At 36.1% G+C, this 14,292-nt stretch overlaps 1 protein-coding gene and 1 pseudogene across 2 annotated transcripts in view; one reads left to right on the top strand and one right to left on the bottom strand.

The window, feature by feature from the left end:
- The window catches only part of GIPC2 (GIPC PDZ domain containing family member 2), a 445,972-nt gene that overhangs the window by 248,090 nt on the left and 183,590 nt on the right, over positions 1–14,292 (top strand). The window lies entirely within an intron of this gene.
- Positions 4,446–5,439, bottom strand: LOC109246286 (BTB/POZ domain-containing protein 10-like; annotated as a pseudogene).

Raw genomic sequence — 14,292 nt, 5'->3', positions numbered from 1 at the left:
ATAATCATCATTCCAGGAAAATGCTCCATATTTATCCTGTGATTTTTTTTATTTTTATAACCCTGGCAAATCATCAGATACTCTTGTGAAAATTAGAATCTCACTTTGAGAAGCTTTGGGAAACACTTAAGAATGCTAATTATGGATTTATACTGACCTAGTTTGAATCCTGGCTTTATTTCTTCCTAAATTGACATGTCACTTAATCTATCTTAAACTTTAAGTTAATTTCTTCAAGCATAAAATGGGGATTCTGAGGGATGGAAATGAAAGCATGTATACAGAGAACCTGTTACAACATACCATTCAGTTCATGAATGGAGATTATATGGATTTCTTGAAGTTGGGGAACATGTCTGTCTTGTTCCTCCTCTGTATGTTCAGCACAATGCCTGACACCTAGGAGATACACAGTAAATAGTTACTAGACTGATAAAGCAAAAACTCATTATTTAGAAAGGTCAAGACTCTTCATTTTAATGTCAGCTTAGAAGTTTAGAAGAGTGTCTGAACAGTTTATTGAACTAGGTCTCAATAAATATTTCCTAATTGCCTAATTTGATGAATGACTTCATTTGGTGCTTGTGTTCAGAAAACGAGGACTGGATAGAATGTGGGCTGTATAAATCCAAGACTAATCCTATAGCATGTGCTGTAGTACTTGTGCTCTCTTGTCTACTGTAAGAAATGGCTAAAAAATGCTGATGCAGAGGATCACGTGAAGTAAATATGTAGATTAATGAGTGAAAACCCTTATAACCGCCACTCAGGTCAAGAAATTGAATTTAGGCTCCTCAGGAGCCTGTCTCTGTGCTACATCTCAATCACAGTTCCCTTCTTTCTTCCAAAGTCACCACTGACTTTTACAGTAATCATTTCCTTGAAGTTCTTCATGGTTCATACAACCATGAGCCAAGTGCATCCCTAGATTTAGTAGTTTAGTATTGTCAAATAAAAGAAAAATTGATGTGTTTTTTTTAGTCTCCTTTAACCTACAAATTCTTCTTTTATTCCTATTTTTCCCTTATAAGTTTTCTTTTGAAGAACTTGGTCTGTTTTGCTTGACCTCTAGAGTTTCCCCATCTGGAGTTTACTTATTGAAGACTCATGGTGCAGTTCAACTTGTTCCTTTGTTTCCTCTATTTTCTGCAAATAAGCAGCTGGATCCAGAGAAATGATCAGACTGAGGTTCTAACCCTTTGACAAGACTATAGATGCTGATGTTTTCTTTATTCTTATTTTCTCTTTTTTATTGAGGTATAATTGACATACAGCATTATATAAGTTTCAGGTACACAGCATAATGATTCAATATTTGCATATATTGCAAAATGATCATCACAATAAGTCTAATTAACATCTGTCACCATACATAATTACAGAATTTTTTTGTGATGAGAACTTATAAGATTTCCTCTCTTAGTAACTTTTTTATTTTTTAAGTTTTTAAAAAGTTTATTTATTTTGAGAGAGAGAGAGAGAGAGAGAGAGAGAGAGAGCACGTGCAAGCTGGCAGGGGCAGAGAGAGAGGGAGAGAGAGAATCCCAAACAGGCTTCATGCTGAAAGTGCAGAGCCTGACTTGGGGCTCGGTCTCACAAATGGTGAGGTCATGACCTGAGCTGAAATCAAATTGGATGTTCAACTGACTGAGCCCCAGGCACCCCTTGTAATTCTATTTAAAAATTTTTGATAACCTCCATACTGTTTTCTTAGTGGCTGCACCAATTTACATTTCAACTAATAATGCTTGAGGGTTCCCCTTTGTCTCCATCTTTGCCAACACTTACTTCTTGTCTTTTTGAAAATAACTATTTCTGTCAAGTATGAGATGATATAACTTTGTGGGTTTGATTTGCACTTCCCTGATCATCATGATGTTGAACATATTTTCATGTACCTCCTGGCCATCTGTATGTCTTTTTTTGAGAAATGTCTATTCAGATCTTCTGCCCATTTTTTAATTGGATTGTTTGTTTTGCTGTTTTCTTTCATTGGGAGGTACATCCCAATTTTATCAGCTTGATTTTCATCAAGTTTTGATTTTCTTTGATGTCAGTAGCTTTTAATGCTCAAAGCCTTAACTTATTAATTCAGTGGAGATATTCTAATTTTATAATTTCTTTTTATCTCATAAATGAAATACTTTTATAAAGCAATGCTTTGTCTTTTCAACTATTTGTTGCCATTGTTTCAATTTGTGTAAGAAAAGCAGAATAAATCTTTTGATCCCTTATCAAGACTAGAGTGCCTTTCCCCTTTTTATTTCTTTTTATTTTATTATTTTATAGTTTATTTATTTATTTTGAGAGAGGGAGAGAGAGAGAGAGAGAGAGAGAGAGAGAGAGAGTGAGTCAGTCCCAAGCAGGTTCTGCACTGTCAGCACAGAGCCTGACTCAGGGCTCAAACCTATGAATTATGAGATCATGACCTGTGCCAAAATTGAGAGGTGGATGCTTATTTGACTGAGTCACCCGGGCACCCCTTCCCTTTCCCCCTTTTTAAGCCATTATTTAAGATAATAAATTTGTTCTTTATAATTTTTTGAATTTATAAAAATATTTAATAAATATTTAATAGTTTCTAAAAAATTTAAACATATTTTATGAGTTTCAACCCATTGCAATTCTTTTCCTTTTCTTTTTGAAGTTTTTAAATTGTGGTTTATTCCATACAATTAAATAGCATGAAATCCATAAAATTGTGTTTTTAAAAAAATTTGAGTATAGTTGGCACACAATGTTACATTAATTTCAGGTGTACAGCTTAGTTTTTTTGACAAGTTTATATATTATACTATGTTCACCATGAGTATAGATACCATCTGTCCCATTTCATTGCTATTATAATATTATTGACTGCATTCCATATGCTCTGCTTTTTTTCCCTGTGACTTATTCCATAACTGGAGGTCTATATCTCCCTTTCCCCTTCACCCATTTTTCCCAACCCCCAAGCCCCTGTCCCTCTGGCAAGCATCAATTTGTTCTCTGTATTTATAGTTCTAATTTTGCTTTTTATTATTCTTTAAAATTCCATTTATGAGTGAAATCATATAGTATTTATCTTTTTCAGTGGATTTATTTCACTTAGCATAATACTCTCTGGGTCCATCTATGTTGTCTCAAATAGCATGATCTCATCTTTTTTTATGGATGTATAATATTCCATTGTATATATATGCCACATTTTCCTCATCCATGTGTCTGCTGATGGATACTTCGGTTGCTACCATGTCTCAGCTATTGTGAATAATGCTTCAGCAAACAAAGGAGTGCATACATCTTTTTGAGTTAGTGTTTTAGTTTTTCCTGGGTGAATACCCAATAGTGAAATTATTGGATTATCTGGTATTTTTATTTTTAATTGTTTAAAAGATTTTTTAAAATAAAATTTCAATTAATTTTATTTATTTATTTATTTATTTTTATTTATTTATTTTAGAACAATGGAATTTTATTTTGATGAAAAACTCGAGTTTACAATCATTTAGTAAATGAAGAGCAAACACTTCATTTTCCTATCCCATAACTCTTAAGAATAAAAAATTAGTGGTGTGCCTGAGTGGCTCAGTCGGTTAAGCGTCTGACTTTGGCTCAGGTCATGATCTCACGGTTCGTGGGTTTGAGCCCCCTGTTGGGCCCTGTGCCAACAGCTCAGAGCCCGGAGCCTGTTTCAGATTCTGTGTCTCCCTCTCTGTCTCTGCCCCTCCCCCACTCATGCTCTGTCTCTGTGTCTCAAAAATAAATAAACATTGAAAAAAATTTTTTAAAAATTAGTAAGTAAATATCTGAACAGATTAAGGGTAAGGCATGTTCACACTTCCTGCATGTGACTCACTGTAAAAGGGCGAGAACAGCAGTGGGGAGAAAGAAGATATAGGCATTGAATCTCATCCTAACCATTCAAATAACCCCAATGATAAATACTCATTTTTTTTGCTCATCATGGGCAGCAAACTATATACATTTTACTGAAGGAATACTTTGATAGAAGCAGTTATTTCAGTTATATTGTGCATCACAACTATAAAAATGGCTTGAACAGTTCCATTTAACCACCATTTATAAAATGCAACTATGTAATATTCTATGTTTTACATGGGGTGTGAAAAGTGTCAATCTAAGCTGAAAAGACCCCACCTGCCAATTTTCCCCACTTCTGAAAATATCTATGTGTATGAAAAAGGACAGTCCCCCATACAAAGAACCAATTTCACAAACTTACTGGTAAGCAAATACATTTATATAACTGGAACCTCAGGATGCTAGAGTTGTACTCATTTAAAAAACCATTCAGCTACCTTTGGTCTTTAAAAAAGCCTCCAGTGCAATATCCTAAACATTGCTATGTGCATCTCACGATGAAGAGCGTGGCCTTGTAGTGCAGAATGAGAGTGCGACGTCATTGTGAAGGGTAGCATGCGATGGTTTCAAGAACATCAGCATCACAGCATTGGATTCTGTGCATCAGGACTGAGGTCATTGTTGCCAAAGGGGGGTGCATCAGGAGAATATCCGGCTCGTCCACTTGTGGAGTCGGGTGCATGACTACCAGCTGGTCCTGGGGAATGTCTGTGGCAGCTGCTGCAAGGTTGGTGATAGATTTACTTTTTACACACTGAAAGTCTACATGCTGACTCCTTCCTTCTTCCTTTTCCCAAGACATTCAAATAGAGGGTCTTTGGACATAGTTGTAAATCACTTCTGGGGGGACACCAGGCCTTTTCGTTACTTTTTCTTTGTAGGTAGGATAACCTTCTATTCCCAATCTAATCTTCTTAAGACCACTCTCCTTTAAAACTGATTTGGCCACATGTCTGTTTTCAATGTACTTGAAAAATCTATATAATTTTTTGCTATCAATAATTTGTGAATACTCTTCTCCCATCTGTGGTGGATACTCTTCATTCCAATCAACCACATCATCATTGGTAAGCACTACTATGTGGCATTCTCTTTCCCCACTCTGGGCACTAGCTACCATGAGAGGCAGGATCATTTCTCCCAGATAATTCAAACTGTATACGAGCACCATCATTTGATAACTCATGCATTAGGGCACTGAGATCTCTACATTTAATAGTGCTTTATTCAAAAGAAATACAAAGATAGTCGCATGCTTCTCTCAGTTCAGGAACAGATATGCCATCAGGACAATGGATTATTCCTTTTTTGTAGTAATCCAGAATAGCTTGAAACACAGTGGAGCCAATTTCCTCTGCCACTTCATAGTCTCCCTTCTCATTGGGACGTGTAAAATTAGGTTCTCTGCCAGATCCAAACATCCTGCCCAACATTGTGTTTGGCTGTGAAGTAAAAATGGATGGGTCTACAACAAATCTAGTGTTATCCACTATCAGTGTTACTCGTTCCGACGTTCTTACATTCCAAGCTCCTTCTTTTGCATTTTCATATATAAACACCATCTCCCCAGATGTCTTACAGTACCATCTGAACTTGACTGACTACTGTTTCTGCTGCTGTTCCCAGCACTGCTACTAGAATCATTTGGAGATGACTTCTGAAGACGAGGACTGCTTGGATGAGAGGAACTATGGTTTTTTTCTCGTTTACATGGTGCTGTTGTGTTGGAGAAGTAACATTTCTTTAAAAAAATTTTTTTAATGTTTATTTATTTTTGACAGAGGGAGAGAGAGATAGAGCATGAGCGGGGCGGGGGCAGAGAGAGAAGGAGACACAGAATCTGAAACAGGCTCCAGGCTCTGAGCTGTCAGCACAGAGCCAGACGTGGGGCTCGAACTCACAGACCATGAGATCATGACCTGAGCCGAAGTCGGATGCTCAACTGACTGAGCCATCCAGGACCCCACAGAAGTAACATTTCTAATACAAGGAGTGAGTTGAGATTCCGTTCTTTCATGAGATGAATCTTGTGATCTGGCACTTGACCTTCATCTATCTCTTGATTGTTCATGTTCCCCACTAGCACCATGTAGACTCATTTTGGTGTGGTCAACAACTCCTTTAGCAACACGTGCGGGAGTACTTGAATGTTTACACAGTTTATGAGATCTGCTATGTAATTTCTGATCCCAATTCTCTGGATCACTGGAGTCACGGGTCATAAGGATGAGGTTCTCCTGCCATCCCACTTTAAGCTTCCTCACAGTACTGCTCTGAAAGCATATGTAGTACCCATAACCTGCAGTCCCTCTTGAATGTCCAGGGAGGACCTAGGTGAAGGCGGGAGCCAGCGAAACCTCTGCTTCCTCCTCAATTGGGTCCTCTGGAGGTGTCTGTGGCAATGGCCACTCAGGTGGCTGCCTCAATTAATTTATTTTAATACCAGTATAGTTAACATACAATGTTATATTAGTTTCTGGTGTACAATGCAGTGATTCAACAATTTTGTATGTTACTCAGTGCTCATCATGATAAGTATACTCTTAATTCCTTTCACTTACTTCACCCATCCTTGCACCCCCTGACGGCTCCTCTGGTAACTATTAGTTTGTTCTCTATAGTTAAGAGTCTGTTAGTTATTTGGTTTGCTCTTTTTTTCTTTGTTCCTTTTTTTTTTTTTAGTTTTTAAAAATGTTTTTATTTATTTTTGAGAGACAGAAAGAGAGAGAGACAGAACATGAGCAGGGGAGGGGCAGAGAGAGACACAGAATCCGAAACAGGCTCCAGGCTCTGAGTTGTCAGCATAGAGCCTGATGCGGAGCTTGAACTCACGAACTGGGAGATCATGACCTGAGCCGAAGTCAGAGGCTTAACTGACTGAGTCACCCAGGTGCCCCCATTGGTTTTGTTTCTTAAATTCCACATGTAAGTAAGATCGTATATGGTATTGGTCTTTCTCTTACTCACTTATTTTGCTTAGCATTATACTCTCTAAATCCATTCATGTTGTTGCAGTGGCAATATTTTATTCTTTTTTATGCCTGAGTAATATTCCATTTGTGTGTGTGTGTGTGTGTGTGTGTGTGTGTACCACATCTTCTGTATCCATTTGTTTATCAATGGACACTTGGGCTGCTTCCATAATATGTCTATTATAAATAATGCTGTAATAAACATAAGGGTACATATCTTTTGAATTAGTGTTTTTGTATTCCTTGGGTAAATAGTAGTGGGATTACTGGATCATATGGTAATTCTGTTTTTGATTTTTTGAGGAATCTCTACATTATTTTCCATAGTGGCTGCAGCAGAATGCATTCCCAACAATAAGGCATGAGGGTTACTTTTTCTTCACATCCTCACCAACACTTGTTGTTTCTTGTGTTTTTGATTTCAGCCATTTTGATAGGCATGAGGTGATAGCTCATTGTGGTTTTGATTTGCATTTCCCTGATGCTGAGTGATGTTGAGCATTTTTCTCATGTATCTGTTGTCCATCTGTATGTCTTCTCTGGGAAAATGTTTATTCAGATCCTCTGCCCATTTTTAATTGGATTTTTTTTGTTTCAAGTTTATACTTAAATTCTAGTTAATTAACATATAGTGTAATATTGGTTTCAGGAGTAGAATTTAGTGATTCATCACTTACTATAACACCCAGTGCTCATCACAACAAATGCCCTCCTTAATACTCATCACCAATTTAGTCCATCCCCTGCACACCTCCCCTCCAGCAACCCTTAGTTTGTTCTTTCTTAGTTAATAGTCTCTGATGGTTTGAGAGTCTCTTACCATTTGAGGGAGAGTCTCCCTCTCCTTTTTCTCTTCTTTCCCCTATGTTCATCTGTTTTGTTTCTTAAGTTCCACATATGAATGAAATCATATGGTATTTGTCTTTCTCTGACTTATTTCACTTAGCATAATATACTCTGGCTCCATCCATGTCCTTGCAAATGGCAAGATTTCATTCTTTTTTATGGATGAGTAATATTCCATTGTATATAGATACCAAATCTTCCTTATCCATTCATCAGTTGATGGACATTTGGACTCTTTCATAATTTGGCTATTGTTGATAATGCTGCTATAAACATCAGAGTGCGTGTGCCCCTTTAAATCAGTATTTTTGTATCTTTTGGGTAAATACCTAGTAGTGTGATTACTGGATCATAGGGTGGTTCTATTTTTAACTTTTTGAGGAACCTCCATACTGTTTTCCAGAGTGGCTGCACCAATTTGCATTCCCTCCAACAGTGTAAGAGGGTTTCTCTTTCTTTGCATCCTTGCCAACATCTGTTTCCTGTGCTGTTCATTTCAGCCATTCTGACAGGTGTGAGGTGGTATCTCATTGCAGTTTTGATTTTCCCCTGATGAAGAGTGATATTGAGTGTTTTCTCATATGTCTGTTAGCCATGTATATGTCTTCTTTAGAAAAGAATCTGTTCATGTCTTCTGCACGTTTCTTAACTGGATTATTTGTTTTTTTGGTGCTGAGTTTGATAAGTTCTTAATAGATTTTGGATAGTAACACTTTATCAGATAGGTCATTTGCAAATATCTTCTCCCATTCCATTAGTTGCCTTTTAGTTTTGTTGATTGTTTCCTTCACTGTGCAGAAGATTTTTATCTTGGTGAAATCCCAGTAGTTCATTTTTGCCTTTGTTTCCCTTACCTCCAGAGACATGTCTAGTAAGAAGTTGCTATGGTCAGTGTCAGAGAGGTTATTGCCTGTGTTCTCTTTATGATTTTACTGGTTTCCTGTCTCACATTTAGGTCTTTCATCGATTTTGATTTTTTTTGTATGTGTATGGTATAAGAAAGTAGTCCATTCTTCTGCATGTTGCTGTCCTGTTTTCCCACCACCATTTGTTGAAGAGACTGTCTTTTTTAAATTGAATTGTTCTTTTGGTGTTGAAGTGTATGGGTTTTTTATATATTTTGGTTATTAACCCTTTATCAAATATATCATTCGCAACAATCTTTTCCCAATTAGTAGGTTGTTTTTTGGTTTATTGATGGTTTCCTTCACTGTACAAAAGCTTTTTATTTTGATGTAGTCCCAATAGTTTATTTTTGTTTTTGTTTCTCTTGCCTCAGGAGACATAATTAGAAAAATGTTGCTATGGCTGATGTCAGAGAAATTGCTGCCTTTGTTCTCTTCTAGGATTTTTATGATTTCAGGTCTCATGTTTAGGTCTTTAATACATTTTGAGTTTATTTTTGTGTATGGTGTTAGAAATTAGTCCAATTTCATTCTTTGGCATGTAGCTGTCCAATGTTCCCAGCACTATTTATTGAAAAGACTGTCTTTCCCCATTATATATTCCTGACTCCTTTGTCATAGATTAATTGACCATTAACATGTGGGTTTATTTCTGGGATCTCTATCCTATTCTATTGATCTGTGTCTATTTTTGTGCTGGTAGCATACTTTTTAATTACTACAGCTTTGTAGTATATCTCGAAATCTGGGATTGAGATACTTTAAGCTTTTTTCTTCTTTCTCAGGATTGCTCTGGTTATTTGAGGTCATTTGTGGTTTCATAAAAATTTTAGTATTATTTGTTCTAGTTTTGTGAAAAATGCTGTTGGTATTTTGATAGAAATTGCACTGAATCTGTAGATTGCCTTGGGTAACCTGGACATTTTGACAGTGTTAGTTCTTCCAACCCGTGAGCATGGAATATGTTTCCATTTGTTTGTGTCATCTTTAAATTCTTTCATCAATGTTTTATAGTTTTTGGAGTACAGGTCTTTCAGCTCATTGGTTAAGTTTATCCCTAGATGTTTTATTTTATTCTTTTTGGTGCAATTGCAAATGGTGTTGTTTTTAAAATTTTCATTCTGTGACTTCATTGTTAGTATAGAAACATGCTGATTTCAGGATATTAATTTTGTATCCTACCACTTTACTGAATTTGTTTATTACTTCTAGTAGTTTTTTTGATGGAATCTTTAGGATTTTCTATGTGTAGCATCATGTTGTCTAGGAATAGTGACAGTTTACCTTCTTTACCAGTATGGATGCTTCTTATTTCTTTTTTTTTAATTTTTACAATGTTTTTATTATTTATTTTTGAGAGAGAGAGAGAGCAAGTTGGGAAGGGGCAGAGAGAGAGAAAGACACAGAATCCAAAGCAGACTCCAGGCTCTCACCTGTCAGCACAGAGCCTGATGTGGGGCCCAAATTCATGAACTGCAAGAGCTGAACTGAGCTAAAGTTGGATGTTTGAGCCACCCAGATGCCCCTTCTTTTTTCTTTTCTGGTTGCAGTGGCTAGGTCTTCTAGTACTATGTTGAATAAAAGTAGTGAGAGTGGACATCCTTGTCTCACTCCTAACCTTAGATAGAAAGCTCTTAGTTTTTCACCATTGAGGATTATATTAGCTGTGGATTTTTCATATATGGCCTTTATTATGGTAGGTATGTTCCCTCTAACTCCATGTTGTTGAGAGTTTTTATCATGAATGAGTGTTCAATCTTGTCAAATCCTTTCTCTTCATGTATTGAGATGATCATATGATTTTTTATTTTTTGTTAATGTGGTGTATGATGTTGATTGAATTGAAATATTAAACCACCCCTGCATCAAAGGAATAAATCTCACCTGATCATGATGATCTTTTTAATGTATTGTTGTATATGGTTTGCTAATTTTTTTTGAGGATTTTTGCATCTATGTTCATCAGGGACATTGTCCTGTAGTTTTCTTTTCTTGCAGTGTCATCTGGTGTTGCTGTCAAGATAATGCTGGTCTTGAATGTATTTGGAAGCTTTCTTTCCTCTTCTATTTTTTGAAATAGTTTAAGGAGAATAGGTTTTAACTTTTCTTTAAATGTCTGGTAGTATTCACTTGTGAATCCATCTGATCCTGGACTTTTGTTTTTTGGTATTTTTGGATTACTGACTCAATTTCATTATTCATATTCAGTCTGTTCATATTTTCTCCACCCCCCTGGTTTAGTTTTGGAAGACAGTATGTTTCTAGAATTTATCCAGTTCTTCTAGGTTGTCCAATTTGTTGTCACATAAGTTTCATGGTATTCTCTTACAATCTTTGGTATTTCTGTGATATCATTTGTTCTCTCTTGTTTCTGATTTTATTTATTAGGATCCTCTCTTTTTTTCTTTTTCTTTTTTTTTTTTTAGGAAATAATATATATATTTTTTTAATATATGAAATTTATTGTCAAATTGGTTTCCATACAACACCCAGTGCTCATCCTAAAAGGTGCCCTCCTCAATACCCATCACCCACCCTCCCCTCCCTCCCACCCCCCATCAATCCTCAGTAGATCGTCTCTTTTTTTCTTGATGAGTCTGGTAAAGGGTTTGTCAACTTTTTTAATCTTTTCAAATAACCAGCTCTTGGTTTTATTGTTTCTTTTCCTATTGTTTTTTTGTCCCTATGTGTTTTATTTCTGTTCTGATCTTTATTATGTCATTTCTTCTATTCACCTTGGCCATTGTTCTTCTTTTCCCAGTTTCTTTAGCCATAAGGTTAAATTGTATGAGTCTTTTCTGTTTCTTGAGGTAGTCCTTATTGCTAAATACTTCCCTCTTTGAACAGCTTTCCCTGTGTCCCAGAGATTTTGGGACCGTTGTGTTTCCTTTTTTATTTGTCGCTATGTATTTTTTTATTTCTTCTTTGACCGCTTCATTGACCCATTTGTTTTTTCTTAGTCTCCATGTATTTGTGTTTTTTTTCTTGTGATATAGTACTACTATTGCAGTCAGAAAAGATGCATGGCATCTTTTCAATCTTTTTAAATTTATCGAGGCTTGCTTTATGGCCCAATATGTGATCTATTTGGCAGAATGTTCCATGCACACTTGAAAAGAATGTGTATTTGTTTTTGGATGGAATGTTCTATATACTTCTATTAAGTCCATCTAGTCCAATGTGTCATTCAAAGACATTGTTTCCTTATTGATTTTCTGTCTGGATGATCTATCCATTGACGTAAGTGGAGTGTTAAAGTCTTCTACCATTGTTGTATTATCATCAGTTTCTCTCTTTATGTCTGTTAATGTTTGCTTTATGCATTTAGGTATTCCAGTGTTGAATGCATAGGTATTTACAATTGTTATAGCCTCTTGTTGGATTAATCCTTTTATCATTATGTAGTACCCTTCTTTGTCCCTTGTTACAGTCTTTGTTTTAAAGTCATTTCATATCATACAATTATTGCTATCCTGGCTTTTCTTCTCCACCTCTATTTGCATCGTGAATGTTTTTCCATCCCTTCAGTTTCAGTCTGTTTGCATCTTTAGGTCTGAAGTGAGTCTTTTGTAGGCCACATATATATGATTATTTTTTCTTTTTTCTTTCTTTCTTTCTTTCTTTCTTTCTTTCTTTCTTTCTTTCTTTCTTTCTTTCTTTCAATCCATTCCACCATTGCCTTTAGATTGGAGCATTTAGGCCATTTACATTTAAAGTAATCATTGATAGACATGTGCTTATTGCCATTTTTAAAGTTTGTTTTTTGTAGTTCCTCTTTGTTCCTTTTTTCTTCACTTACTCTCTTCTTTGTGATTGATGAGTAGCTATAGTGTTTTGTTCAGTTTTCTTTCTCTTTATGTTTTGTGTATCTATCATAGGTTTTGGGTGTGTGGTTACCATGATGTTCATATATAACGTCCTATGTAAATAGCAGTCCATATTAATTTGATGGTCATTTAAGTTCAAACACATTCTAAAAAAAACAAAAACAAAAACAAAAGCAAAAACAAAAACAAAACAAAACCCAAAAAACAAACAACCAAAAAAAACCCAGAAAAATACTTTTTTCTTTTCCTTTTTCTTCTTTTCTTCCTTTTTTACTCCCTTCTCCACATTTTATGTATCATATCATAAAATGATCATATGTATCATTTTATGTATGTTGTCATATTTTACATCTTTTATTCATATTTTTCTTATGTCTTATTATGGCTATTTCTATTCCACTTAAGTCCCTTTAACATTTCTGTAAGCCTGATTTAGTAGTGATAAACTCCTCTATCTTTTGTTTGGGAAACTCTTTATCTCTCCTTCAAATCTGAATGATAACCTTTCTCAGTAGAGTATTCTTGGTTGTAGGTTTTTTACTTTCAGCACTTTGAATGTATCATGCCACTCCCTCCTGGCTTGCAAAGTTTCTGCTGGAAAATTAGCTGATAGTGTTGTAGATTTTTCCCTTGTAGGTAACTTTTTTTGTTTCTGTCTTGCTGCTTTTGGGATTCTCTCTTTATCTTTAAACTTTGAGATTTTAATTATTATGTGCCATGGTGTAGACCTCCTTGGGTTCATCGTTTTTGGAACTGTGCTTCTTGGACTATTTCCCTCCTTAAGTTATGGAGGTTTTCAGTTATTATTTTTTCAAATAAGCTTCCTACACCTTCATCTCTCTCTTCTTCTTCTGGGACCCCTGTAATGTGAAAGATTTCTTGGACTTTTTAAATTCTTTTCTCTTCTTGCTGCTCAGCTTGTGTTCTTTTCATTACCCTGTCTTCCAGAGATTGCCGATGTGTTCTGCATTCTCTAATGTACTATTGATTACCTCTAGTGTGTGTTTTTCTTTTTATTTCAGTTATTATATTCTTTACTTCTGATTGGTTCTTTTAAACATTTTCTATCTCTTTATTGAAGATCTTACTGGGTTCTTCTATTCTTTTCTCCAGCCCAGTGAGTATCTTTATGATCATTACTTTGAATTCTTTATCAGTCATATTGCTTATCTGTTTCATTTAATTCATTTACTGAGGTTTTTTTCTTATTCTTTCTTTTGGAGCATATTCTTCTGCATTCCCATTTTGCTTGACTTCCTGTATTTGTTTCTATGGATAAGGCAAAATGACTACTTCTCCTAAGTAGAAGAAGTGGTCTTGTGTATGGTGACCTCTATGCAAACTATGTATGCTTGGTGACTTTTGTTGACTGACTGAATCACAGTGAGTCAGATCCTGCTCCAGGCTTTTAAGGTGCATGGGGAGAGAATACTCCCGTAGTTCTTGGGTCCTTTGGAACCACAGCCTTTTTTTTCCCTGTGTCCCAACATGGCTAGTGCTGGTGTGGGCCTGTGGACCCTGGATTCCCTGAAGTTGTAAGCTCCCTGTGATAGCTGGACCCACCCCTTATGGTGTCTGGACCCTGCTCTGGTCCAGGTTTCCATCGTGGGGTGGGAACATAAACCTGATCATTCTCCAGTACCACTGACCTGGAGAGCCTTCTCATAGTTCCTTCACTTCTTGGCAGGGTTCTAGTGTTTTCTGTCTTATATGCTAGTTGTTCTTTTCAACCACAACTATTTTTCTGTGCCCAAGGACAGAGGGATCTGTTCTAGGTCTCTTAGTACTATCCCTTCCCACTGCCACTCACAGTGTTGGGGGTAAGGGTTCCCTTTGTTACTGTGTCTCCATCTCTCCTATTTTTCTCTTGCCATTCTC

The sequence above is a fragment of the Panthera pardus genome, unplaced genomic scaffold (genome assembly GCF_024362965.1).
Source record: "Panthera pardus isolate Hobbes unplaced genomic scaffold, ASM2436296v1 HiC_scaffold_11, whole genome shotgun sequence".
Taxonomy (NCBI): Eukaryota; Metazoa; Chordata; class Mammalia; order Carnivora; family Felidae; genus Panthera; species Panthera pardus.
Note: the sequence above shows the minus strand (reverse complement) of the source record. Positions and strands in the feature narration are given on the sequence as shown.